This window comes from Gavialis gangeticus, unplaced genomic scaffold, assembly GCF_001723915.1.
Source record: "Gavialis gangeticus isolate Ggan-Ray unplaced genomic scaffold, GavGan_comp1, whole genome shotgun sequence".
Classification (NCBI taxonomy): domain Eukaryota; kingdom Metazoa; phylum Chordata; order Crocodylia; family Gavialidae; genus Gavialis; species Gavialis gangeticus.
This window is the reverse complement of record NW_017729022.1, coordinates 63,206,490-63,232,284: the sequence shown is the minus strand read 5'-3', so window position 1 is coordinate 63,232,284 and position 25,795 is coordinate 63,206,490. Positions and strand designations below refer to the sequence as shown.

At 45.6% G+C, this 25,795-nt stretch overlaps 1 protein-coding gene across 3 annotated transcripts in view; it reads left to right on the top strand.

The window, feature by feature from the left end:
* The window catches only part of PICK1 (protein interacting with PRKCA 1), a 48,417-nt gene that overhangs the window by 3,501 nt on the left and 19,121 nt on the right, over positions 1-25,795 (top strand). The window lies entirely within an intron of this gene.

Below are 25,795 nucleotides of genomic sequence, written 5' to 3'. Positions count from 1 at the left end.
GCCAAAGCAAGGGCAGAAACAGTTTTGCTGGTAACCAGACCTACAACTGGCATTTAGTCAGAGAAACATTCCTCCCTTTAAACCCCAGACTCCAAAGTCCCCTCTGCCCTACACGGAAAGAGGGCTGTCACCAGTCTTTCCCCAAAGCTTCTTCTCTTCCTCATGTACAAAGGACCTGCCCACAAAACTTAAGATCACAGTTTTTCATCTGTTCCGCAGCAGGAGAGGGATGCCTCCATATCATACACAACACAGGCTCTTCTGCACCATCCTGGAAGGAGAAGAGGTGCTACTCAGTCTTAAATTAGTAGAATCCCCTTTGTCTCCACTCTTGACTTGGATTCCAGTAAACCACAAATTCATGGGGTCTCCCACGCTCAAACAGCCACTGGAAGGGGTTGGTTTTGCTCCTTCCACAGAACTCTCACAAATGAAGAGAATTCAACTCTCAGTTACATTAATTAGAAATAGCGAGGGACACTGGATAGCTAAAGAAACTGAGAACACAATGAGTCCTGAGAACCAATTCATCTATGGGTCACTGGTTCCAAACAGGCCCTAAACAGGCCTGCAGCAACAGGCCCAGATCCTGCAGGATCCCCTTGGAAGATTGTTAATTTGCCCCCAAAAAGGGTGGCAGCGGGGGGTGGGGCTGCAAATTATTATATCAAGTTATAATATATCAAAGTTGCATTGTAATGTTGTGTTGTGATATGACAACTTGGCCTGCAGTGCCAACTGTAACTGAGCAGGAGATAAGATCTTTCGCCTTGAATTTGATGGCCCCACTCTATCCTCAAGTTGAAGGGGAATGAAAGCTGCCCTCTGATTTCTTGTGACCTGTGTGAAGGTTGATTATCTGAACTATCTACCTATCTAGATATTCTTGATACCTAGATTTCAAGGCTGGGAAGGACCAAGTATCTAATTATCCAGTCTGACACCCTGCACAACAACGCACACAGAATGTCACCCAGTAATTCCTGTCTCAAATTCACATTCTGTGGCTACGGCTAGCATCACAGTATATAATGCACACATCCTACTTAGGGTGGCCATCACAAAGGACAGTCTGGTTGTCCTCTGTCCTCTATTGATAGGAAACCTGACGCCTTTATGTCCTCTATTTTTCTCTTGAAGCTGTCCGGTTTCGTATCAATAGAGGACAGAGTAGCAGAAAACCAGAATGTCCTCTATGATGGCCACCCTACTCCTTCTTTAGCATCTGAGTACTTATAGCCAGTTCCTAGCAGATGCCCATGTGGCAGAAAAACATCAGGATGGGTATTCATTCATCTCCTTACTGGCCACTTCATTAGAAAGGAAAAGGATTGACCGGGGGCAGAAGGGATGAAGCCTGAACTTCAGTCTCACCCTTTGAGGGGTTCCATTGAGGTTCCCTTGAAAGCGCATTTGCAGGGAAGTGTTGGGGAAAGCTCATTGCCCTTGCAAATGGTGCTCCCCCAACACTGACACCAATTGCACTTAAAACTACCTCCTGTCATTGGTTAACACTGTATTTCAGCCAGTGGACAAGTGAAGCAGGAAGCGCATGGGATAGTGCGTGCATTGCCCCGACTCAAAGGAAATACTGTATATAAATCCACCACCCCCCACCCCCGCCCCCACCACAATAAGGGTCCATTCAAGGAAGGGTTAATAAGTGATGCAAGGAAGGAGGCCTTTAAGACATGATGAACTTTGACCTTTCATAAATCACACTGGCTGAGTTGTGAGTGTGTGGGGGGTTATATGCAGCTGCGCGCGACGTTGACATTGTTCCCACCATCTCTAAGTGCAACAAATCCCTCTATTGTGTTCCTGGTTTATCTGGTTCCTCTTGTTTATTAGCAGAGGTTGTTTGGCACCGGTTCCAGCCCTGGGCGGGTGGAAAGAGTGCTGGCACGCACCAGAGGGGGAGGGGGGCGGGGGAAGGAGAGGAGCGCATCAATGGCATTATTGTCCCATCTTTTTTGTTTCTCCCGTAATGATATGTTCGAAAAAGGGAATTAAAAAAAAAAAAAGAGGGAGAGGGAGCGAGAAAGAAAGAAAACTGCGCAGAAGACTTGCTAGGAATTGTTGTCTGGGTTTGAAGCGGATGCTGCCGCAGCTGGGGAGGATGGGTCAGGACAGAGCCGCGACGGGGCTGCAGTGCGCCTTTATGCTGCTCATTCAGGTCCCTGCTCTGTTCACCCAGCTACAAGGGCTGGAATGCACAGGTGCCAAAGCTATTCATGGGCGGGCTGGTCCTTGCACATGTTGGGCGGGGGTAGGGGGTTCACACTCCCATCTCGCCTACCATGAGAGAACTGCGGGTGAGGGCTCCCTTTCACAGCAACCGGGGCTCTTCAGTTCAGTCTGAACCCCAACGGGAGAGGTGTCCAGGGTTCCTTCTCCAGTTACACCTCAGTTGTGTCTACATTAGCATTGTTTCATTGCTTTCGCTGCTTCAGTTCCACTGACAGTAGAAATGATGGGAGCACTAATGTGGATCTAATGGCTTTTTTACCACCATTTTGCCTAGACCTGGTCTATGCAGAATTAGACAATGATGTACTCAAAATTCCAGGTGACCCCTGTCTAAGCTGCTGATGTCTACCACTCCTAGAGCTAAACCGATTTTTGCAATGTTAAGAGACGTGCAGCCGAAAGCCTGATGGAGACACAGCTGTAGTGAACTAATGGGGAGGGGGGGTTGCCTTAAATTACCATTTATACTTTAAGCTCCTGCCACTGGCTCCTGATTTATAAGAAGCGATGGTGTGATGTGGCAAACGAAACTGAAGAAAAATGGTCCGGTTCCAGGAGGGACCTCAGTTAGTATGGCAGCCAGAAGAGTCCCACCATGTGACACAGGCCACTCGCTCTGGCCAGCCTCATCCAACTCAATAAAGATCTCTTTTCCACAGCTCTCCTTGGCTGCCACATCATTGATCACCAATGGAGATTATTACCAGAAGAGCTGGGCAAATAATGGATTTTTTGGTTTGGTGACCAACATGAAAAATTAGGAGGAAAAGAAATCAGTTTGGGTTGCCCTGATACACTACATAATTGTTTGTTTTGCTCGTACTGGATGAAATGAAAAAAATGAAAGCATTTGGGATCACCCTGCCATGTTTCATGTCACCTGAAATGGGATGTTGTCAGCTTGGCTTTGGGTTACTCAGGTTGACATTTTGTTTACAAGTGCTATTTTTCTTTAAAAAATGGACCTGAGTTAACTGGGGAAAAAAGTAAGAGTTAGTTTTAAAATGTCAGAAAATGGCATTTTCAAAACAAAATGTTTCAATTAAATATATTGACATGAATTGTTTCAATATCTTTATCCCCTTCTCCCATCCTTCTTTCTTTGCCTGAATCTATTCATTACATTTGACCCACATATGCAAATAATTTTGATGAATTTTCTGGTGAATTTACCATTTGTCATTTTGCCCGGCTATAACGACCAACCATTCTTGCACCCAGGCTGACCCTGTCTCCATTGTTTTCCACACTGTGCCCTAGTAAGTGCTGGGGTTTTCACAAAATTTCATAAACATTAGGGCTGGACGGGACCCTGGAGGATCATCGAGTCCAACCCCCTGCCCCAGGGGCAGGAAGTCAGCTAGGGTCAAAGGATCCCAGCAAGATAAGTGTCCAAACATTTCTTAAAAGAGTCCAGAGTAGGTGCTTGCACCACCTCTGGAGGGAGTCTATTCCAGGCCTTGGGGGCTCGGTCAGTAAAGAAGTTTTTCCTGATGTCCAGCCTAAAATGGTCTTGGAGGAGTTTATGACCATTGGACCTTGTCATCCCATGGGGCACTCTAGTGAACAGGCGTTCACATGTGTCATGTTTGGATCCTTATTCCCCCTTCACCCTTTCTTACCATGGTTCTTTCTCAAACTATGGGAGGCTTTTTTATTAGTCTATGCCAGTAATTCTCAACCAAGGTACTGTGGCACCCTGGGGTGCCTTGAGATCATTTCAGGGATGCTGCAGGGTACCACACAATGTTAATAGTGTTAACTGTGCAAACATGATTCAGAAGATAAACACAGAAATTTTAAAAAATGAATCCATGAATCTACAGTGTTAAAAACATTTTGACCTATTGTAGTCTTTCTGAGTTCTTTGCAACAGAAGAATTGGTCTATTCTTTTTCTGTTGTCAAAAAATGAGTGCAAACTACAAGCTGGCATTTTCTGAGGAGTGCCTTCAGTCTAACAAGGTTGAGAACCACTGGTCTATGCCAGCTACACTCTGAAACTGCCCTGAGTGGAGCTTAGCTCTGCAATAATTCCAGCCATTGTGTTACTTAAGAATTTAGGGTACAGTTAATGGGACTCTGTTTCCCATATTTCTGTGTTTGTCCCTGAGGGGGGCATGTGACATTCTGGGGCTGTAAAATTTTGATGCTGTAGGGGACTTTTGGGTGAGGGGCTCTTCCAAATTTTAACTATGTTAATGGATAAGGGCAAACATCCCTAAACATTTATTGAAGTTCTGGTATATAAAACACACAGCAACTCTTAAAATGAATAATTTTTCCTCTCCTCACCAGTGTAACCTTAATGTGGAACAATGAATGAGCACGAAACTAAGATGATCCAAGCAACGACAATAAAACAGTCCACAAGTGCTTCGTTTCACAACCCAGAGTGCCCTCCTTCAGTCCCTGGGTTGGGATGTTTAGGCCATCTCTGTGACACAACTTCTCCACTTCATCCTGGCTGCTTTTGTAACAGTATGAATATGATCTGTTTGTCTTCATTTGGAGATTCCACTTTAATATAACTCAGCTAATTCCTGTGAGTCTTGCATGTACAGTAGCTACCCTCTCTCTTTACCAGTTTGTTCCATGTCATATCCTTGATTTCACACACAAGAGGTTAGGGTGGGAGGAGGAAAAAGGAATCATTATGTTTCCCACCTGTATTACTGCTTTCTAGCAGAAGCATCCAAGGGAAACTGCCCCGATCTCCTTCCAGCGCAGCAACAGAAGGTTAACAGGACTTCAGAATTGGGATCCTGGGGAGTTATAAGATTTTTAGTGGAAGTATTTCATTGGTTGAGGAATTTAACAGTAACCAAGAGACAAAGGGTACAAAAACAAAGAGGATCTTGGATAGATCAGTTAAAACCCATAAGCATGAATTACTACATATCAATGAATAATCAAGGAGGAAATCTTCAGTATTCATATGGAGTTGAAACCCCCATCTTTTGCCTTGATAAAATGTAAGACCCCTGCCCTGTGTCCTACAGCCTTTGCATGGCGAAGAGACATTTCACCCTTTGGCTTGGTCCAGTTTCTTTTGTCTAGGTGATACCAAGTTCCTGTTGCTTACAAAAGCGAGGATCTGCAGAAGTTTCCCTCTTAGAACCAAAACTGACAGATCCTAACAGATGCAGGATGTGATTACTTTTGGTAGATGTCTAAAGAAGCCTTTGTGGAAGAAGGATTGATCTGAATTCTTTTGACATTCCATGGCATTGGCAACAGTTCAGCAGCTTTCAAGTATCTTACAACTAGGTTTTGCGCTCTCAGTGAAATTCAGGCTTGTCTTGTGGCTGTCACTTCTGGTTTGGTAGTCCTTAAATTTGTAGGGAGGCAATTCTTGACCAGAGGCCTGATGCTCTCACTAAGTACCTGCACTTGGAAATTTTAAACCAAAAATAAAGCACTGGACTTCAGCTTTTACTTCCACTTTTGCAAACTCCTCAAAGTCAGAACCAGCATCAGCAGCTGGAAGACTCAGAACTCATCCCTAATAGACACTAACACCCTAAAAGCCTTTAACCCAAAGAGATTTTAAAGTATGGGGTCATCAGGCTCTTACAAGGATGTTCACATCCCATTCATGTGCCACATAGCAGCTGGTGAAACTCAGTTGAGGTGATACAGCTGATCCATTGAAGGTGCAGGACTCCAGCTACAGAAGGATACATGCTGCCCTGTATTTAAGTATTTGCTGCAAATGACTTATTCTGGGTATATAGGAAAATGATCTCAGTGTTAAGTTATTTTGTGCATCACTGCCCCTCACTCCCCAAATAGTAGAGCCATATACACATTCATGGTCACATAGTGACCCCATAATCCAAGAGGCAAAGGGTCCCATCACCCACTCCCCTGTTTTCATCATCTGTTCAGTTTCAGTTTGAATTGACACATGAAAATTTCTCTTTCACACAATCCACCCTCCTTCCCCACCCCCCTCAAGCAAAACCTCCCTCCTTCCCTCCCCCTCTTCTCTCTCTGGAACTTCCCTGCAGCTGCAGAGCTGACCAGACAATTGGGTGTTTTAGAGAAATACATTTTTGGGCTAATTTGCCATGCATAAGTGTTTCTCTTACCCTTTAAAGGCAGGGAACAAAGAGCACATTCTCTAAGTGCTCTGCCCTGTTGTGAGCAGCCCTGCAGCTGTACAGCGCTGTGCTATCCTCCGCTCTCCTGCTCCATTCTTTGCTAGCTTTGTAAGGAGACGGGGCTCTGCTTTTACCAATCCCACCAAAGACTGTGCCATCTCTTACCCCTTGTTCTGTATTTATTTTGCTTGTAGAGTCAAAGAGAGCAGGTGGGGAAGAAGGGACCATCACCCTGCTTAGGGTGATCACACAAGCTTTTGTATTAAAGGCGCTTTTGGTTAATAGATGTAGTTCTTTTGATGGGACACCACTTATTTGGGATCTAATGTCCTAAAACCCATTAATACTGGATGCATTTTATTTAATGTATTAGCAATAGTCGTACAAAGGATTACAAACAGTCAGTTATGCACTCTCTGATTTTGTACAAGCAGAGACAGGTAGTTCGCTGTGATAACCTGAAGTCAGTCAGAAGGCAGGGCAGATATGCACTTCTATAGACTAAGTAAAATAGATATAGAGAGCACAAACTTTTGTGAACCCAAGCTCACTTCATCAGCCACTGTGAAAGGACATGCAAAAATCAACCAGACATTGTGGGGCTCTGTTTATTAAATATTAAAAGTAAACCATATCTTCCTGCATTGATCAAAAACACCCTTTACTCCCTTAAAGTACAGGTAGGCTGTCCAAATGTTCCCAAGGGTGGCCTGCAGAAAATGAGAATTTTTGTCAGTTAGGTTGCTGAGTGGTGACAGGTATTGGTGATAGGCAGACTGGCACGGGAAGAGGATGTCCAGGTTCTGGAGTAAGCATCTTGCTTTAGGGACAGACGATCAAACTGAAGTGCACTAACAGGGGGCTGGGACCCACCTTGAAACAGCTGATGTGTGATAAATGTTCATGTGTCCCCAGTTATCCTGCAGTAAGTGAAAACCTACTGGGGCAACTTAGCCCTGTTGCATTCAGGGAGAAGGCACCCTGGTTTAGCTTTCACTTACTGCAAGGTAATTGTGGGTACAGTTATCACACATCAGCTGATCCATTATAAATCCCTGCATCCTGTTTTCACTTTAGCTGGATCATTTGTCCATGCCATCATATTTTGCTGAGCCTGCAGAGGCTGCAGAGAAAGGGAGAGTTTGGAACAGATGGGATCTGAAGGCCAAATTTAACTCCAAAACTATTGTCAGAGGTTCCATGCCAGGATCACATTAAAAAAATCCTGTCTTATCCATGGAAAACAGCTGCTGACAAATCACTTTGCACTCTGACTTGGTTTGATGTAAGCCAAACAAGCCCCTCTATAGCCAAATGTTACCCAAATACAGTCAACCCAACTCAGTCCAGTTCAACTTCATTATACTCAATCCAACTCTAATCAGACTACCCTGTTCTAATCAGACCTAAGGGCACTCAGTCCGAACCAAAGCAGTGCCAATTGCAATTAAGTCTAACCTAGTTAAAAGCAATGTATTCCATCTTGGCCAAGCTATGCTAAATGCTTTGATCCATTCTTATGGTCCAAACTAAAACCCACCAAAGTCCAAATATTCCTAATTCCTTGCTATCCATTTCAGCCAGATCAAACCCAGTCTATTTTAGTCTTAACCAACTGTGCCTAAAGCATTCCATTCTAGTTCAAACCACTCCCCAGTCCAATTTAGTTTCATTTATGACCAATGTGTTCCAACTATATTTGATCCAGTCAAATTTGACTTGGTCTAATCAAATAAAAATGTCAACAGTGTTGTTTGCCATGGTTCAAGAATTCAAGGCAAGGCAGGTTCAAACTCTTAAAACCCTCAAAATATGTTTAATTATTAATATTTCTATCAGAATCTGGATTTGTTCTTTAGGACAATCTACTTCCTTTCCTTGCAACGGCAGGACATTGATGATGCCCTTGTCACTTTCTTCAGCAAGTGTCCTTGATGTTTTCAGGCATTGTGCCTGATAGTTGTGGGAGAGGGTTATTCATGAGGGTTTCAGAATAGGTTAGACCCGTGTCTAGGATGGTTTAGACAGGATAATCCTGCTTTGAGCAGGGGGTTAAATTAGATGACCTCCCGAGATCACTTCTAGTCCTACTTTTCTGTGATTATATGACTTTATTCTTACAACACAAGACAGTGAAGCTTCTCTATATTCCTAACAGGCTTAAACACATCCATATGGACCCTCCAATCCTCCCCTGATACCTTGTGGGTGCAGTGGAAATCCTTCTCCAATGTCACTTGTATTTTTATAGCACTTTTTTCTAGTTTACAATAGAGAAGGTGAACTATGATCAGGATTGGGTCTACATTGCCTAGGAATTGAGCAAACACAGGAAGGTGGGGTCCATGCCTCAAAATACTTATGATTGATCTCACTATGTAATATGTAGCACAAATGGAAAAAAGCCGAGGTGACTGACAATTAATACATAGACTTACATAGGCTAGTAATGGTCCATTGTGAAGGGTTTGAATGACTTAAAGAAGTCTGGGTTTTTTAGGAGGGAGAAGGATGGAAGATGGTGAGTATTTATGCTGTCCTAGCCAAGGCGTCATTAGCTAAGAGCTTTCATGTCAGTATTGCAGCAGAAAGTGGGTCTTGATGAAGTCTCTGAAGATAAAACAGGTAATGGACTTGTGGACTAGTCCGTAGAAGACATACTATTCACAAGAAGTGTAATACATGCTGGCAACTGGAACAACAGACAGTCAAGAATATCGTAGGCAACCATCGATCCTTCTGGATTATGATGTGCATGCAAAAAGCCACCAGGACCTTAAACACATATACCTAGGCAGGAGTATGAAGGAGCAGAGGCTGTCCAGACTGTCCATTCCCCCTTCAGACCATTGAGACAATAATCAAAAGCCAGACCAAGTCCAGACATTCAGTGTCTCAATGACTGTAATTATATGCATGCCCAGGAATCAAACCTGGGTCTCCTGCATGGTAAATAAAAGCGCTACCACTGAGCCACAGCAGCAGATAGACCAGGCTGGCATCGCTGGCAAAGCAGCACAGGTACAGAGGAACACAGCAAGGGATGAGCAATATGATGAGTTCTGTCAATTTTTCTTTGTCACTAGCACAGCACTGCCAAACCTGCCCATCCTTTCCTAATCAGCTTTGCCACACACCACAGAGTGCACCAATCCCTACCAAACCATGCCTTGCATAGACACACAGAAACTAGTAGTGCCTCTGTGATCAGCTTTAGCACAATGCCAGAGAGCCCTCCGGTCCCTCTGAGTAGTGGAACCAGAGTATTTATTGTTTTGTGGCCATCTGTGGACCTTACCAGTCCTTCCCAGTCAGCTCTGGCAGGATGCCAAATGCCCAGATGATCTCTTCCTGATGGGCATAATGGAATTTGCCAGTCCTTCCCCCAGTCACCAGCATTAAGTTCTCCGTTTCTTGTATTGCCCAGTGGTTTAACTGTCCACCATTTTCTCCTTCCCCAGCATCACACAGCTTGCCAGTTTCCTTCCTAATATTCTGGCACAGGTCAAAAATCTCATTGATCCTTTTCTGATGGCTTGCAGCACAGATTCTATGAACCTTCCCTCCATCAGCTATGGTACACAATCATGAAATCTGCTGATCTTCCCCAATTGGTACTGCCACAATATAATAGATCCTATCAAATCCTGCCCTTGTGACTCTATGTTAATCTTATGGTTTTTACTCTAGAATCGAACCCTTTGCACTATATACATATATACGCAGGCTTACATATCTGTATATATGCATTTTTGTGCGTACACACATTTGGAAGAAAGGTTTTTTTTTTAATAGCTAACATAAGGTAGGAAGACATAATCCCTATCTGCCACTGATTTTGTAGAGTTCATGATACCAGTGGCATATGGAGGGGTGAGTGCCTGAACCAGGGGCGCTGTTTAATGGAACAAAGCATCGTGGCGACCCAGGAGGTTTATTTAGTTTCAATTCCCCCACTCCTCCCTTGATGAAGAGCCAGCATAAATTGTATGTGAGGCATGGATCCACGAAAATGTCAGGGTCTTCCCAGAAGCTTTAGCTCCCTCCTGCTCTATAAGGCCCCTTTTAGTCTGCCTCCTCAAGATTGTGTCCTCCACCTTGTTTTATCTGCCGAAGGGTAATGGTTAAATACTGCCCTCCTTTTTCAGCCTATGTGAGTGGTGATGGAGACAGAAACCTAGCTTCCAGTGATGTAATCTTTTTTGTCACCATGGCCCAGGTGATATGACTGGGCCCAGGAAATAAGTTTCATATCACCCATGTGTTGCACTTTTCCTTCATCGCCAGTGTCCTTTATATTAATCTATTCCTTCCCATGTGGTGATGGTCATAGTATCTGTGGCTTCTTCTTCTCCTTCCTCCAGTTTGGCTATGCCTATTTCTACAGAGGTAACCTATCAACTCATTCCATGACTGGGGCAGACAGATTGATATGACACCTATTGACTCTAGTGGTAGATCCTTAGGAACCAGTGTTGTGTATAACTCAGAGGCATTTTTGCACTCAACAGGATTAGTTGGCCATAAGCATCTAATAAGTTGGCCATAAGTTATCCCATAGACTCCATTTTCCAGAGCTTCCTTGGTAAGGCAGAGACTTACAGTAAAACTTACTTTCTTTTTAGTCTTCTGGATTGCCCTTTATTTGCAAGGCATATTCATCTGCTCCTGCAGGAATGGATCCAGGGGGGATGCACTGGTGCATTTGCACCACCCTGTGTGTGTCCCCCCAAAACCTCCTTTGATTCTTGGTCCCAAGGTTTAAAACCAACTGCCTGGCAGTGGCAGCAGCATTTCTAGTCAGGCAGCGCTGTGGAAGTCAGGCAGCACTGTGGGAGTCAATTGACTTCATGGCTCATTATAATTTACCTGATCCCTTCTAAACACTTCATTCTGCAGGTATTAACAACCCTGCCTTCTTTTTAATTGTCTTGATGTTCCATCAGTAAAGCTATCCTTTGTTCTCAGTTCTGTTGGCTGCAGGCTACTCCTGGTAATGAAGCTCCCATTTCACAGTCCTGCAGACTGTTTTCAACTCATTCTGATGAAGTTGTTGTTGTTTTTACTTTATAATCTTAAACATTAAAATACAGCCCTAGGCTCCTGGCACTCTTAAATTAGTAAAGCTTCTATGTGTTGTTTCATATGTGCTGATATACTTCACCATCAGTACCCCCTTTTCAAAATTCTAGATCTGCCCATATGCTCTTGTATTTCATAGAATCGTCAAAAATTAGGGTTGGGAGGGATCTCAGGAGGCCATTTAGTCCAACCCATTGTTCAAAGCAGGACCAGCCCCAACTAGATCATTCCAGCCAGGGTTTTGTTGAGCTGAGCCTTCAAAACCTGTAACATTGGAGAGTCTACCTCCTCTCTAGGTAACCCACTCCAGCACACATTTGTCCTGGCACACGATTTGGAAATGGCTTAAATTTGACGTTGCAAATTTTGATTAGAGGTCTGAGGAGTTGATTAGAGGTCACTGCAACCTGGATATACATGGGCCACTGAATTGGTTAGGTTCCCAAGCTAGATTAGAAGTGGTGGCGCCAGCCATTAAATGTAATGGCTCTGCAGTTCACTTAGCAAAGTGCCAGTTGGGTATAAAGAGACTAACAGCCAAAGTTAGATGAAGGCCCATCTTCAGCTGGGTCATTGCTGCATAAGGTCCATGGCATTAAACAACGGGTCTGGCATAGCGAATGTGCTGACTGTGGGAGGGTGGAAAGGTGCATGTGCTATCGCTGTCTCCAGAACTTCATAGAGGCCAGTCATTGAGCCGTGTTCCCTCTTGGGTTGCAGATGTTGACAGGTTCTGAAAGGAAAATAATTTCTCATGCAGCTGGATGATGCCATTTAAAATGTACATCAGAAAACTTCAGGGCTACAACAGAATTTCCAAAGGGAGGTTTAAGAGGGAAGTTACCCAACACAGGTGGTCTGAGTAGCACAAGGAGGGGCTGATGCCAGCTGAAACGTGCCAACACAAACACCCCAAGGCTCAGCCCGAAGTTAGTAAGGACAGAATGCAGCTTCAGCATTTGTGGTTGCAAGTAACAGAGAGAGGGAGAACAGATAAAGGAGAGAATGGAGGTTGGGGTGGGAGGGAAGGCGTCTGTGAATTCATGTCGCCACATGATTTCCTTGGTTGTTTTTCAAAATGCGGCTTGAACACACACATGCACACACACGCAAGTCCCATGTGATCACTCATTTACGAAAGCAAAGTCGTAATGTGGCGTGTAGCCTGCGTCCGTTTGTCGCCCCACCTCACCCACATGTTCCAGGGATGCACATTGCATCACTGCAATAGGCATGGCTGAGAGAAGGGAGATGGGTAACCGAAGGATGAACACTGTACTGCCACACAGGACATCCCGCTTTCATGCTTCTGCTTGTTCTCTTGCTTCCCTAGAACTGAAGCCGCTGGGGAGTGGGAAGGGAGGGGGAAAAAGATATAGGGATGCTTCAGAGGCAGAGCCTGCTGCGCAGCAAACTTTTGCTCTGCACTGTCACGAGGAAAATGAAATTTCATTTCATATCCTGTTGTCTCACTTCCTGTAAGCAGCAAAGGGCTTGGAGACAGGCTCAGTCTAGTTCCCTGGGGTTAGTGCTGAGCTCCGTCACATGACCCATGGTTCATTCTCTTTCACAGCCCAGGGCAGAAAGTGCTCTTCTTGGTTTATGGTCAAGGCCACATCTCCTAGAGCTCATTAGAGGCTAGAGTTGTGCGCTGGGGGGCAGGGCATAATGGTGAATTCAGCTCACTCTGGTTTGCTCTTTGAATGATAGATCTGCTCCTAGGAACAGCCAGCAGTTCAAAGAGGAAGTTTTGCTGGAAAGGGATGGAGTAGGGTTCATCTACTGGTCTCTTATTTGGAATATCTGGATGTTACCAGAAAGTCACTGCTGAATGAATTATTTTGGTTTCCGTCTAGCTTCAATTTGTGCAAACCACAAATCTACAAAAAAATAGTCTTCTCAGACAGCCAGAGGCCCAAAGCATAAATGGGAGAGGGCACTGATGTGTATTAGCCCGTCATTCTGAACCTTTTCAGACTCGAGGCACTCTTTGAACGTCTCGAGGCACCCCTTGGAAAATGCAAGCTCTTTGTCTTCACTCTTTCTTTGATGACAGAAAAATAATAGCAATTCTTCTTTGGCAAAGAACTCAGGCAGACCACAACAGGGCAGAATCTTTTTCACACTATGGATTTCTATGTGAAAAGTCTGGGTGTATCTTGTGAATCAGGCTTGCACACCTAACAGTGCTAACAGTACCATATCACTCTGGCTGAGAATAACAGTCTTAACTCAACAGCATGACAACCCAGAAATGGGATAACAGAGCGAGGAATGGGACAGAATTATTCAGCGTTGGCATGACTTTTAACTGAAGACTATCTTGCCTTGAGAAAGGAGACAAAGCTGAAAGCTTGTTCTTCCAGTGCAAAGCAGCACCATCCTGAAACATTTTGCGCTAGTGTTGCTGAGAAAGAGAGCATATTAGCTCACCTGCAGCCCTAACCTAATGTGGCTGTATTAATTCTGCTCCAGGAGCCAGCTCAGAGACCCAGTCTAAGAGATGTTTGGAGTCTTCCCACACTACTAAGACCTCTGGCCACTATTTTGACACTTTAGGTGGCCGTCTTCCTGCAGAAAAAGGATGGCTGACATTTTTAATTTTGGTATAGCCATGCCACCCAACATCCTCCTCTTAAATAATTAGCCCCATCTTTAAAGTGTGGAAGAACGATCGCTGCTGGAATTCCCTCCCGCTAAAGCACCCGTGTCCTTTGCCCTCGGTGAGTTGTCTCCATGAAGGGTTAATTCAACCAGAGTCTTTTACTCCAAGTTGTTTTCCAAGAGGCTGAGAGAATAGTTCTCTTGTTACAAACATGGCTTCTGGGCATTTGGTGATGCTTTCCCTTTTCTTTCTCTCTGTGCCACAAAGGAATCTTTTGTTTCCTCTTCTGTGTCTCTCTTACCCCCCCATTACCCGGCTCCCGCCTCTTCCCCCCCATTGGCTGCCAAGTGACTAAGGAATGGCAAAAAAAAATGACCATAGCGTGGTCATGGTGAATATTTCTCTAGCTATTATCAGATTGGGACCTTGAGAATATCTGTGAAGGGCCTGACGTCTTCCATTAGGCTACTCCCAGGATTGGGGGCATGAGTCAGATGCACCAACGCGGGATACAGATTGAGTCAAGTTTACAAGAATCTCTTGCAAATGGAGTCATGGTGCCTGTCTCAGGAGAAGCAAACAAGAGGGACCCAGAACTGGCGGGAGTCTAGCAGTGGCCATACTGGGCTTTTATAGACATGCTCCAGGAAGTGGGGGCGTTTTAATTAGCACACCAAGAGCCACGCTAATTAAAAGTGCCCAGAGTGTCATGTGTATCAGCATCCCTGCATTGAAAAATGTCAGTGGGGTGCTTTGAACTCCACGTCCTCCTCCGGCGCCTGTTCCTCGCCCGCCCGCCTGCCCGCCACCCCACTGCCATTTTTCAGCACAGGGACGTTGATACACATGACGCTGGAGTCTGCTGGAGTGCAGTAATTACCACAGTCCAGCAGACTTGATAGAGTTTGCTCCAACATGCTGTAATTACAGCGCGTCGAAGCAGCCTGCCTGCATGTGTTTAGGAGCCCAATGAGTCTAGATTTTTAAAACATGCTTTATACATAGACAGTTCACTTTCTTCCTCCATATTTACTGATTCAGATGTTTGGATATGGGAGCTGCTTCTTCTTGTTAAATGAATTGAAATATCTTCATTGGTCCCCCTACTCTAAAGTTATTGTGTATAAAAACTCCCTATAATTGAACCTCTCTGTGATTTGTCACAGGTTTTTCTTCTTTCTGCCACAGGGATAGCTCTTCAGTGGCTCCCCACATTCAAAATGCAACCTTCCAAGTCTGTAGTGCCTTTGTCTCATCCCTGTAACTCTCTGTCTCCCACAGAGATAACCCCTCAGAGATATCCTTGTGCCTTCCAGGGTTGATGAAAACTCAGTGATTCTCCACAGGCACCTCAGTGATTTTAATGTATCTGTTTCTAAATGGATATAGTTAAATTAGTGCAAAAAAAAAAAAAAGAAAGAAAGAAAAATGCATGCTGACTAGCTCACATTCTAATGCTGTCATGCCCATCTATATAAATCAGGGGTGTCAAACTTAGCCAATTCTGGGCCAGATCCAGACTGTGGCTCTCTTTGCAAGCCGGATCCTGGCATGGCCACAGTGGAGGGGTGAGCAGCACCTGCAGGGGTTAACACAGTGGTCCCTTGCCCACTGCTGCCAATACACGTCCCCAGTGGGTCTTCATGTTCAGGCCCATCCCTGCTTGCTTCTTCCTAAATTCCTGGCCCCACGGGCAGCCCCATGGATCAGACTGTGGGCTGGATCTGGTCCATGAGCTGTAAGTTTGACACGCCTGATATAAGTAATAAATAATGAATAAATAAATAATAATCTCTTCCTGATTCCCATCTTGACAATTTCTAACTCAATCCCAGCACAGATTAAGATGTAATTATTGACATTACAGTAGGACTTAAACTGTTCCAAGCCTGGCCCAATTATGCCAGGTGCCATACAAAGTAAAGGGTTCTCCTTGCCAAGTGTGTGTAATTGATTTAAAAGATAATCATGATTTTCTCTATTTTATAGAAGGGGAACTGAAGCATACAAAGATGAGTTAACTTGCCAAAGGTCACATAGGGAGTCTAAGACAGCCCCAAGAACTGGACTGAAATCTTCTGGGTCCCAGTACAATGCCTTCAGACAACCACTCTTTCTCTCTAAATTCGGCCTTTCACCTCCTATGGTGACAAACTCTTCACTGCACCTTCTCAGACATCCTCTTGGTGAAGCAATTGCTCTCTGAGTCTGATTCTCCTGTTGAGTTTCACTTCACTGAAGTCAAAGGAATTACACCATCAAAAGTGAGAAAAGAATCAGGCTATCTCCAGTGGCAGAAACACAACACCGTCCCAGGGCTGCATTCTGTAGGTGGTGTCTTTGCTCCTTATGGTAACTGATAGGTAATATTATTCAGGTCCCATTGCATTTTCAGATGAGAAGAAGGAGGGTGGATTATGGATTCCTATATAGATAATTTTAGATGAATCAAGAGAAGAGGGGAAAGAGGGGGGGCTAAAAAAAGCCAATGAGATCACATGTTCCGCCTTTTTATCTTCTTTTCTCATTCTGCTTTTGGACAACAAGGCTTCCTTTGATACAGAATGGGACGGGGTAGGGAGGGCTGGGAGAGGGGGTGTCACAGTCACCCCAATGGCCCCCGGTCACTTCTCCACGCTCCTTAATGTGATGTTCCCACTAACAGAGACAGAAAAAAGCAGTGATCTCATGATTCCAAAACTGACTCATGCAAACAGCACTAGGGGGATGGGATGAGGGAGGCTGGAAAGGAGGGACATGGGGAGTGTGATTTAGGGGAATGAGAGAGGAGGGAAGGGAGCAAAGAAAATAAAAATATGGAGCAAGAGAACGGACAGAGTCAGAAGGACTGGAGGGGCATGGGATGGGGAAGGGGATACAATTAGGTCTAGGGGGACAGGAATGGACAGGATTGGAGATGGGCTCAGAAGACAAGAATGAAGTCATTGGATCTGACCCATGGACTTGGGAGGGGCAGCTTTGTGGGGAGCCTTTGCTCACGCTATGGCTGGGCAGCGGGGAGAGGTGGGAGGATGGTGACAGTGGCACAGGCCAGTAGCACCAGTCCCCCCGGGAACCCAATCTGGGCTGATCCAGCCTGCAAATCCAAAAACTTGCCTGGTGGGAGCCTGTTCCATTTTCATTTACACAGTCTCTCTCTGGTGGTTGCCTCCATGTGGCACAGAGAAGAATTATGGTGTATCATCCATGAATACCTCAAGCAATCATCATATTCCTTGCTTCTACACAAGAAGAATGGAAAAATGGAGTTTGGTAGATCCCAGCATGAGAGGCCCTGGCTCCAGTACACTCCCTCATACATCTTCAGCTCTGTATAGAAGATGCTCCCACCAATATTTATCCTGCATAACTGAATTGGTGACGGCACACTGCCTGTGCTCTTCTTACCACATTTCTGTGTCAGCACATGATGACTCCATATCATGAGACCCATTCAGGGATTGCTTCATTGACCCCAGATCTCAGCCAGAGCTGAGACTGGCTGAACACAGGAATGGCCCCATGAAAAAATGGGAATATTCCTACAATGCATGGGACAGAAGTGAGCCCAGTTCCGCAGGTCATGGTGTCTAAGAGTTAACTTCCTTGGGGAGCCAGGGCACCCATTTGGAGAGAGCCTCACCTGATTCTATGTAGGGGTAAGGAAGGAGGAGAAGCCACACATTAGCACCCCACCCCTCTAGTTGCGTTTGCCCAGGTTTGGGACATCTTCATTTCTGTGGACCATGGAAGGGAGGTTCCTTTTCAAGAATGGAGCTCTCACCAGGGGCCTAGATCTCTGAGTCTTCCAACTCTCGTGAATCCGGGCATGTTATGGGAATACCTTACTCGGCTACTTCCTCCCCCACTGCTTGGGAGCTAATAGGTGACCCACTGACAGTCTCTGACCATCATTCAGCCCTGTGCACAATAGGGTAATTAAACCCTGACACTTTTGTCTTTTTATCCATTTCCTCTGTGGAGTTACTTCCCCATAACAGAGGAGGGGAGGTCCAGGGGGCTCCTTCTAAACCTTCCATCAGTAATAAAGATGTAAAGCCCAGGAAGGAATTGCTTTAAAATGAAAGGAGGGGGCAGAGCAGGAGAGAAACTGATCACATTGACTAAGGTAAGGTAGAGAGGTGACTTCCTATGCACGCAGCTCTATTCATGCATCATGGTCCTGCCCTGAAACATCCTTTACTATCATCATCATCTACCTGCAGGTCTGCCAAATCTCCTCAATCTCAGCCTTTGGCACATCCATCTGATCTTAGTTACCCATGCAGTTCTGACAGGGTATATCTCTTTCAACCTGCCACATTTCACATCTCTGCCAAGGCGCCTCTGCACTACCCCTGGATGACCCTCGGCAACTTAAAAAGGGGCAGAGAGGACTAGAGGGCTGGACGGTCCCCTTCTGTGATGCAGGAGGATAGATAGGCTGACTGAACTCCAATGGGAAGCCCATGGTGTGGTGTGTGCATGCATGTGCGTGAGAGGGACAGAGGAAGGTGGTGTTTTCATTCTGAAACCAAAAGAGGCGAGGAGAAACAACGCTTGAGATGGAAGGGAGGGAGGTTGGGGCAACCTCTGAAATTTACTCATAGTTTGAGAAATGGTCTCCAATGATGTTGAAGAAAACAGTGCCTCTGTCCTTCCTATCGTGAGTGAAGTAGCCGCTTCCCTCCCACGCATGAGCAAGAGGGGCTGGGGCCACCAGGGGAAGGGCATGATGGGTAGAGTAATGCCCCTGAACAATTGAGCACTGTCCCAAGCACCGCACACCCGAGCCACTTGAACAAAAGGCTCACACACAAGAGACCTGACTGTGAAGCTTCCATCCGCTTTCATCACTCACCCCTGGGGCAGCCAGGTCACAAGGTCAACCCACTTAAACTCCAAACTGGGCCAGAAATAGAGTCGGGAAGTGGGCAAGGGTGGCCAAGTGCAGGGGTCCCACACATTTGAGGGGTTCTTTGACTAAGCCATTTCATTCGCTCTTCGTCAAAGGCGCATATTCTCTGTAAGGAAAATGGAGCGGGGGGGGGGGTCGCTATGAATTATGACCACTGTCAACAAGAGACTTTTACATTCTGGAGGTGAAACAGGATGGGGTAATTGGACAACTTAGACCCATGCATAATGAGGGCAAGTACTCTGTCTGCTTCCCACCCTCTGGTCTGCTGATGTACATGAGTCCTGACCTGGAGCCCCCCCCTCAACTATTTCAATTGTGGGCCTCACACACAACTCCGTCAGCACAACTTAGCCCTGAGTCACAGCTGCAGCTGCTCCAGTTTTGCCCCATCTCCAACGTAGTTTTGCCAGTGTACTTTTCTTTTGGCCAGCAGAAGCTCCAGTCTGGAATCATCTCTTGAGCCCAGACCTGCTATACCATGCAGCAGCTTTGATGTATGTGCATGGCGTGGATAGGATGAGTCACCACGGAAATTTAAATTGCAACCCAAACCAGGGCCCAAATTTTCCACCTGTGGGATCAGACAAACTCCCTTTGGCTTCTTGGTTTCTAAAGGTGGGTTAATGCACTAGTGCAAATTGTCACTCCTCACCTTTCTACACCACCACCAAAAAATAAAACACCCAAGTACAACTTAAAAATAAACAAAACTTGTCATCTGGGCGAAAGACCAATGCTGTGTATGGAAAAGAAATTTGCCGTGGTTCTTTTTTTTTTGTTGTTAATTAGCTTTGCTGGTGTTAGACTAATTTAAAGAGATATCCATAGTTAGCTGCACTACTTATATGGACATGCTAGCCACATGATAAATTGCAGTCATCTAAAAAATTGCCCGTATCATGCATCTTTGCCTTCCACCTGCCCTTTGCCCTCTGGAAAAGCTTCTGACATCCCAAACCCCCAGGCTGCTTTCCTCAGGTGACACTTACTTAACAACACCAACAAATCCGAGCAGCAAAAGTCCCTCAAATGGGAAATTTGCTCCTTACACCAGTCTGAAACCCAGGCCATAATTACGGTTATGTGATTATATAGAACTAGAAATGGGAGCTTCATACTTATAGAAAAGAGGATATTTCTAGTTGCTGATGGGACAAACAGAACTTATTTCTAACCTATGAAGGTCTTGGGATATTGAACTTTACAGCTGCAAGATGCAAACATTAAGAAATGATTTTTTAGCTCATGATTAGAGCTTTTAAAAAGATTTTTCCCTCCTTCTGAGCCCTGCAGACTCAGACTTAGAAGCCTACACTCTGCGCAGAGTACTTCCATATTCTATATGGAACATGGAAAACATTAATGCCGTCTCATTACCGTCTCCCTCTTCCCTGTATCTTGTAGACGCAACTCCATGTGTCTGGAGTATATAATGGGGAACAGACAGGGGAGGAACTGGGGCAAGCCAGGTGGAGGAGATGTGAGCAAGCTAAGGCCAGAGAGGATTCTGTTGTCCTCCCACAGAGAATCTCCAGAGGAGAGAGAATTAAGGATGAACGAGCACAGTTTTCACTGTGCTGACTTTGAGCTGACAGCTCTGAGAGTGAGGTATTAAAAAGGCAGCTGGAACTGTGAGCCTTAGCTGAAGTCTGGCTTGGAGAAGTATATTCAGGAATCAAGAGAATAACTAGTCTAAGAATCTGATTTGCACCAAGTACCCTTATCACTGGTGGTGAAGTAGAAGCAGCAAACCAGCCAATTTGACTTCCTGAGCTGCAGCTGAGTTTGAAACATTCGTAGTTGAAGGGGTGGAAACGGTTTTTTATAAAAAACATTTGAATTGGATGCCAATGAGAGGCAATAGATGAGCCCCATTTTTCAGAGTTTAGCCGTGTTTTAAGTTGGTGCACGCAAATCAAATGGCTCCTGGGAACATTTTATTCCAGGCCAGTTCTTTAGCTTATTTTTCGTTCTAGCACTGGGACCAGAAGAGAAAGGAACAACTCAATGCCAGCCTTCCTAACCCCAACTCCAGCACCAGAAGTGGAGACGGGAGGAATTTGTGCTCTGAACTCTGCTTGTAGCAGTTTGGTACACTGCCAGTCATAAGGCCAACTCCATTAATATTCCTGTAATGCATTGCAAAATTATTTGAACTGGAGCGTTACTCAAAATATATTTTTCTTTTTGCAGTAAATCCACAACCAATCCTCCAAGTATCTTTTACAGTATGTTACTTTCTGGTTTGTCTTCATTGCAACCGAAGCTCTCAACAGTGGCCAGAAGGTGGAACCGTTTCCTTAGAAATGAAGCATACCCAAGGGAGTTGGCCCCAGGGTCACATGTTCTCTGTATTGTTCAGGAACAAGAGGAGATGGGGGTATTGTATTTGCAATAACCTCCCAGTGCATTTTTCTGCAATGTTAGGGAGAATTTTGAATTGGCTTTTTGGAGGTATATCCCTCCCCCTCCACACACACACCTTTTAGCAAGGGCTGCAACTCATATCTCCTTCCCTGTAGCCCCCATCGCCTTCAGATGCCTGTAGTTTAATTTCCTACAGTGGTCCTATTGACTCAGGAAACTGGCATTTAGAAAAACATGTCTGCATTGCTAGAAATGAACAACACCACTGAAAGCTGGCTTTTAAAATTAATAATAACTAAACAGTGCATTTCGCTAGCTGATTCCATTTTTCTAAAGGACTTAAAATGTGTAAATTAACACTCCCAATATCAGTGTGAAGTATGGAAATAATGTTTTCCCAGTTTTACAGAAGGAGGAAGAAGCAGACAAAGAGAGCCAAAGTGACTTGCTTTATCCAGGTCATTGAACAAAAATGGCACAGAATGTCAAAGCTGGTAAGATGCCCAAGTCTCCTGACTTTTGTGTGTCACCGATGTCAATATACTCACTATGAGGTGGCCATATCCCTGTGAAAGTTAGGATTCAGTGTTCCCAAAGGTAACTGCAAGCAATGCAGATCTCATCACAAAAAGGCAGTATTCTACAGTGGCTATGGCTCTAGGCAGAGACTCCTTGTCAAAGGCCAGTGTTAGAGCCAGGATTAGAATTTATGTCTACTGCCTCAGACATGGTGTTTCACTCCTCTGTTTACCTTCCAACTTCTTGTCTAGTTAACTGTAAGGTCTGTGAGTTCGGTAATGTCCCATATTATGTATTTTGTGAAGCACAGCCTGATGAAACCCCAATCTAAGTCCAAGCTGTCACTTTGAAGTGTAGTAGTAATAATACAATTTGCCCTGCTTAATTGTCTTTATTGGGGTAACCCATACTCAGAAAAAATGGGACCATATTAAAACTCACGTACATTTTTTTAAATTAAGTAAAAGGAAGAAAAAAGGGGTTAATTATTTAAACCCAAGAACAAAAGAGAACTTCAGAGATGGGAATTTAAAATAAAAACACTTTTGCAAGAATTGTAGAGCCATCTCATAAGGCCACCTCATCAGTAGGCCTAGTTCCATTGAAGTTCACAGAGTAATGCAGACCTACATCAGCTGAGGATCTGGCTCATTGGCTCTAGAGGTGAAATCTTGACTTATAGATTCATAGATTCATAGATGTCAGGGGCTGGAAAGGACCTTACAAGATCATTGGGTCCACCCCCCTGCACTTAGGCAAGAAAGACTGCTGGGGTCAAATGATCCTAGCAAGCTGGGCATCAAGACACTTTTTGAAGATCACCAGGGTAGTTGACTGTACAACCTCTGGGGGGAGTCTGTTCCAGACCTTTGGCACTTGACTTGTAAAGAAATTTTTCCTTATGTCCAATCTGAAGTGATCTTCAATCAGTTTGTGCCCATTGTTTCTTGTCTTCTCCTGGGGTGCCTGGGGAAACATATGCTCCCCCAGGCCATGATGTACTCCCCTAATATACTTATAGGCTGCCATCAAGTCCTCTCTGAGTCTTCTCTTCTCCAGGCTGAACAGTCCCAAGTCTTTCAGCCTCTCCTCATATGGCCTGCTCACTAGACCGCTAATCATGCACGTGGCCCTCCTTTGGACTCTCTCGAGCTTCTTACATCCTTCCTGAAGTGCGGCACCCAGAACTGGAAGCAGTACTCCAGCTGCGATCTCACCAAGGCAGAGTAAAGCAGGAGGATGACATCCTTAGTCTTGCTCGAGATGCATCGGTAGATGCATGCCAATGTTTGATTCGCTCTGCCAGCTATGCCATCACATTGGTGGCTCATTTTCATTCTGTGGTCTATCAGGACCCCCAGGTCTCTTTCAGTTGTGGTGCTGGCAAGTGTAGCACTGCCAAGCCTGTAAATGTGTTGCAAATTATTTCTCCCCAGATGGAGCATTTTATATTTCTCCGTGTTTCATCACGTTATGATCTGCCCACCTCGCAAACCTGTCCAGGTCAGCCTGTGTCACCAGCTTGTCCTCTTCATCCAAATCAGCGGCAAACTTACTTTTGAGTTCAAGGGTTTTGCCCTGGCTTCCCTACAGAGGGATGAGGTTCTGGTCAGAAGCACTTAGTTTTTATTTTGGTTAATTTGAAAAGTAAATCATGACTCTCATATCTAGAACTTCACGTGTTCTTAACAATATATTGTTGCTCACTTCCTCCTGCAGCAGCACAGGTGACTTCACTTTTAAGTGTTTGGATTAATATGGTTCTTAGGCTCAAGAAATATATTATACACTCATTGAGGGAGAGGTAATTCCTTCTGGGCAAATCCTCATTTCTAGACAGAGAAGATTTTCCTCATCAAAGGGCATATTTCTACTTTGTTTTACATCAAAAAGTCAGGTTGGGCAGCTTTGGAGTTCTTCACAAGCTCGTCAATGACTGGAAGAAATGACATGTGATACGACAGGCCACAGTATACTTTTACCAAATCAAAGCATTCTTTCAACTATTAAACCCTCTCAGCAGAGGTAGAAATCATTGAAACATTTGACCACTAACCCTTCTGCATCCTGAATGGGAACATTGCACAAAAACATTTTACAAGGGGGTGCCTTGAGCCTATCGAGAAGTACCTCGTGTCTAAAAAGGTTGGTTTATGGGTTGTTTTTCAAACGTTGCTTCTTGTAAGTTTCTGCCATGCCAAACCCTTTGGAAAGTTGCCTCTGCAGCATCAGCCCAGAATTGTTGCATCATGCCTGGCCTCTTCTGAAAACTCCCTATGACAGGACCCTTTTTGATGTCTTTTATTTGCCACATGCTCTGCAATGGACAAGGCCTTGCTCTTTGACTTCTAAAGACTGGGTCAGAACTCCGGGGTATTGCCCTGCTTTCCATGGGGTTCTCACTCACACTCGGCACATCCACAACGGGTGTCCTCATGGGTGCCAGATGTCTCAGATCCATCAGCACCTAATGCCACAGCCCACTGGCTATTGTGGTGGCAGAAAACAAAGAGAAGTGGTCACCTGTGTGAGCCCGTATGATGTCTCGCTGACTTCATACGAACCAAATAAGATCAATTTGGGGCAAGGCATCCACACCTGAGGATGGGAGGGTGATCCGGGCGGATCTAAACAGACTCATGAAATGGGCAGATGGGAACCTGATGGTGTTCAACACCGAGGGATGCAGGGTTCTCCACCTTGGGGGGAAGGACCTGCACCATGCTTATAGGCTTGGTAGTGCTACGCTGGTTAGCACTACAGGTGAAGGGGACTTGGGGCATCGTGGTTGACCACAAGATGAACACGAGCCTTCAGTGTGATGCTGCGGCTAGTAAAGTGAGCAAAACACTGGCTTGCATCCACAGATGCTTCTCAAGCAGATCCCGGGATGTCATTCTCCCACTGTACTCGGCCTTGGTGGGGCTGCAGCTGGAGTGCTGCGTCCAGTTTTGGGCTCTGCGGTTTGAGGGGATGTGGAGGGGCTTGAGGGGGAGCAGGGGAGGGCCGTGCACATGATCAGAGGTCAGGAAAACAGACCTTATGATGAGGGGCTGAGGGCAATGGGGCTATTCAGCCTGGAAAAGCGCAGGCTCAGGGGTGGTCTGGTGGCCGCCTGTGAGTTTATTGGGGGTGCTCATCAGGATCTGGGGGAATGTCTGTTCGCTGGAGCCCCCCAAGAGATGACAAGATCGAATGGTCACAAACTCCACTGTAACTGATTTGGGCTGGACACGGGAAAGAACTTCTTCACTGTACAAGCCCCCAAGGTTTGGAACAGACTACCACCGGAGGCGGTTCAAGCACCCACTTTGAACACCTTCAAGACACATTTGGATGCTTATCTTGCTGGGATCCTATGATCCCTGCTGACTTCCTGCCCCTGGGGCAAGGGGCTGGACTCAATGATCCTCTGGGGTCTGTTCCTGCCCAAATGTCTATGAAATCTATGAAATTCAGAGCAAGTGGTGGTGTTCTGGCTTTTGCTCCCACCGGGAGTGGCTCAGAGCTACTCCGTGGTCTGGACCCAGCCTTGAGCATCAGGATTTGGCCTGTGCTGCCTCCCCGTGGCCTAGCTCAGCCCTGTGCTGCTCTGCCTGCACAGCCCAGCCCTGCGCTCCCCCAATGGGCCCTGCCTGTGCAATCCAGTGCATGCTTTGCGGCCCACAGGGCTCCACAGGACACTTAACAGCAGGGGAACAGTGGTCGGCTGCCACCGCACCCCAGCTGCCAATGCTCTGCACCCCTGGACTGCGGATAACATGGCTGTGAAGGCCAGGCCTGGCCTGTGAGACTGAGCACCCTAGCTACAGGGTCATCAGACGTTCCAGTCGGCACTGACAACTGCCTCTACCTGCGCACCTCCTCTCAGTGGGGACGTGTTCACCTTGGGCTGATTGGGTGGTCGGATGTGTGAGGCAGCCTCAGGGTTTGGTAGGAGACTGGG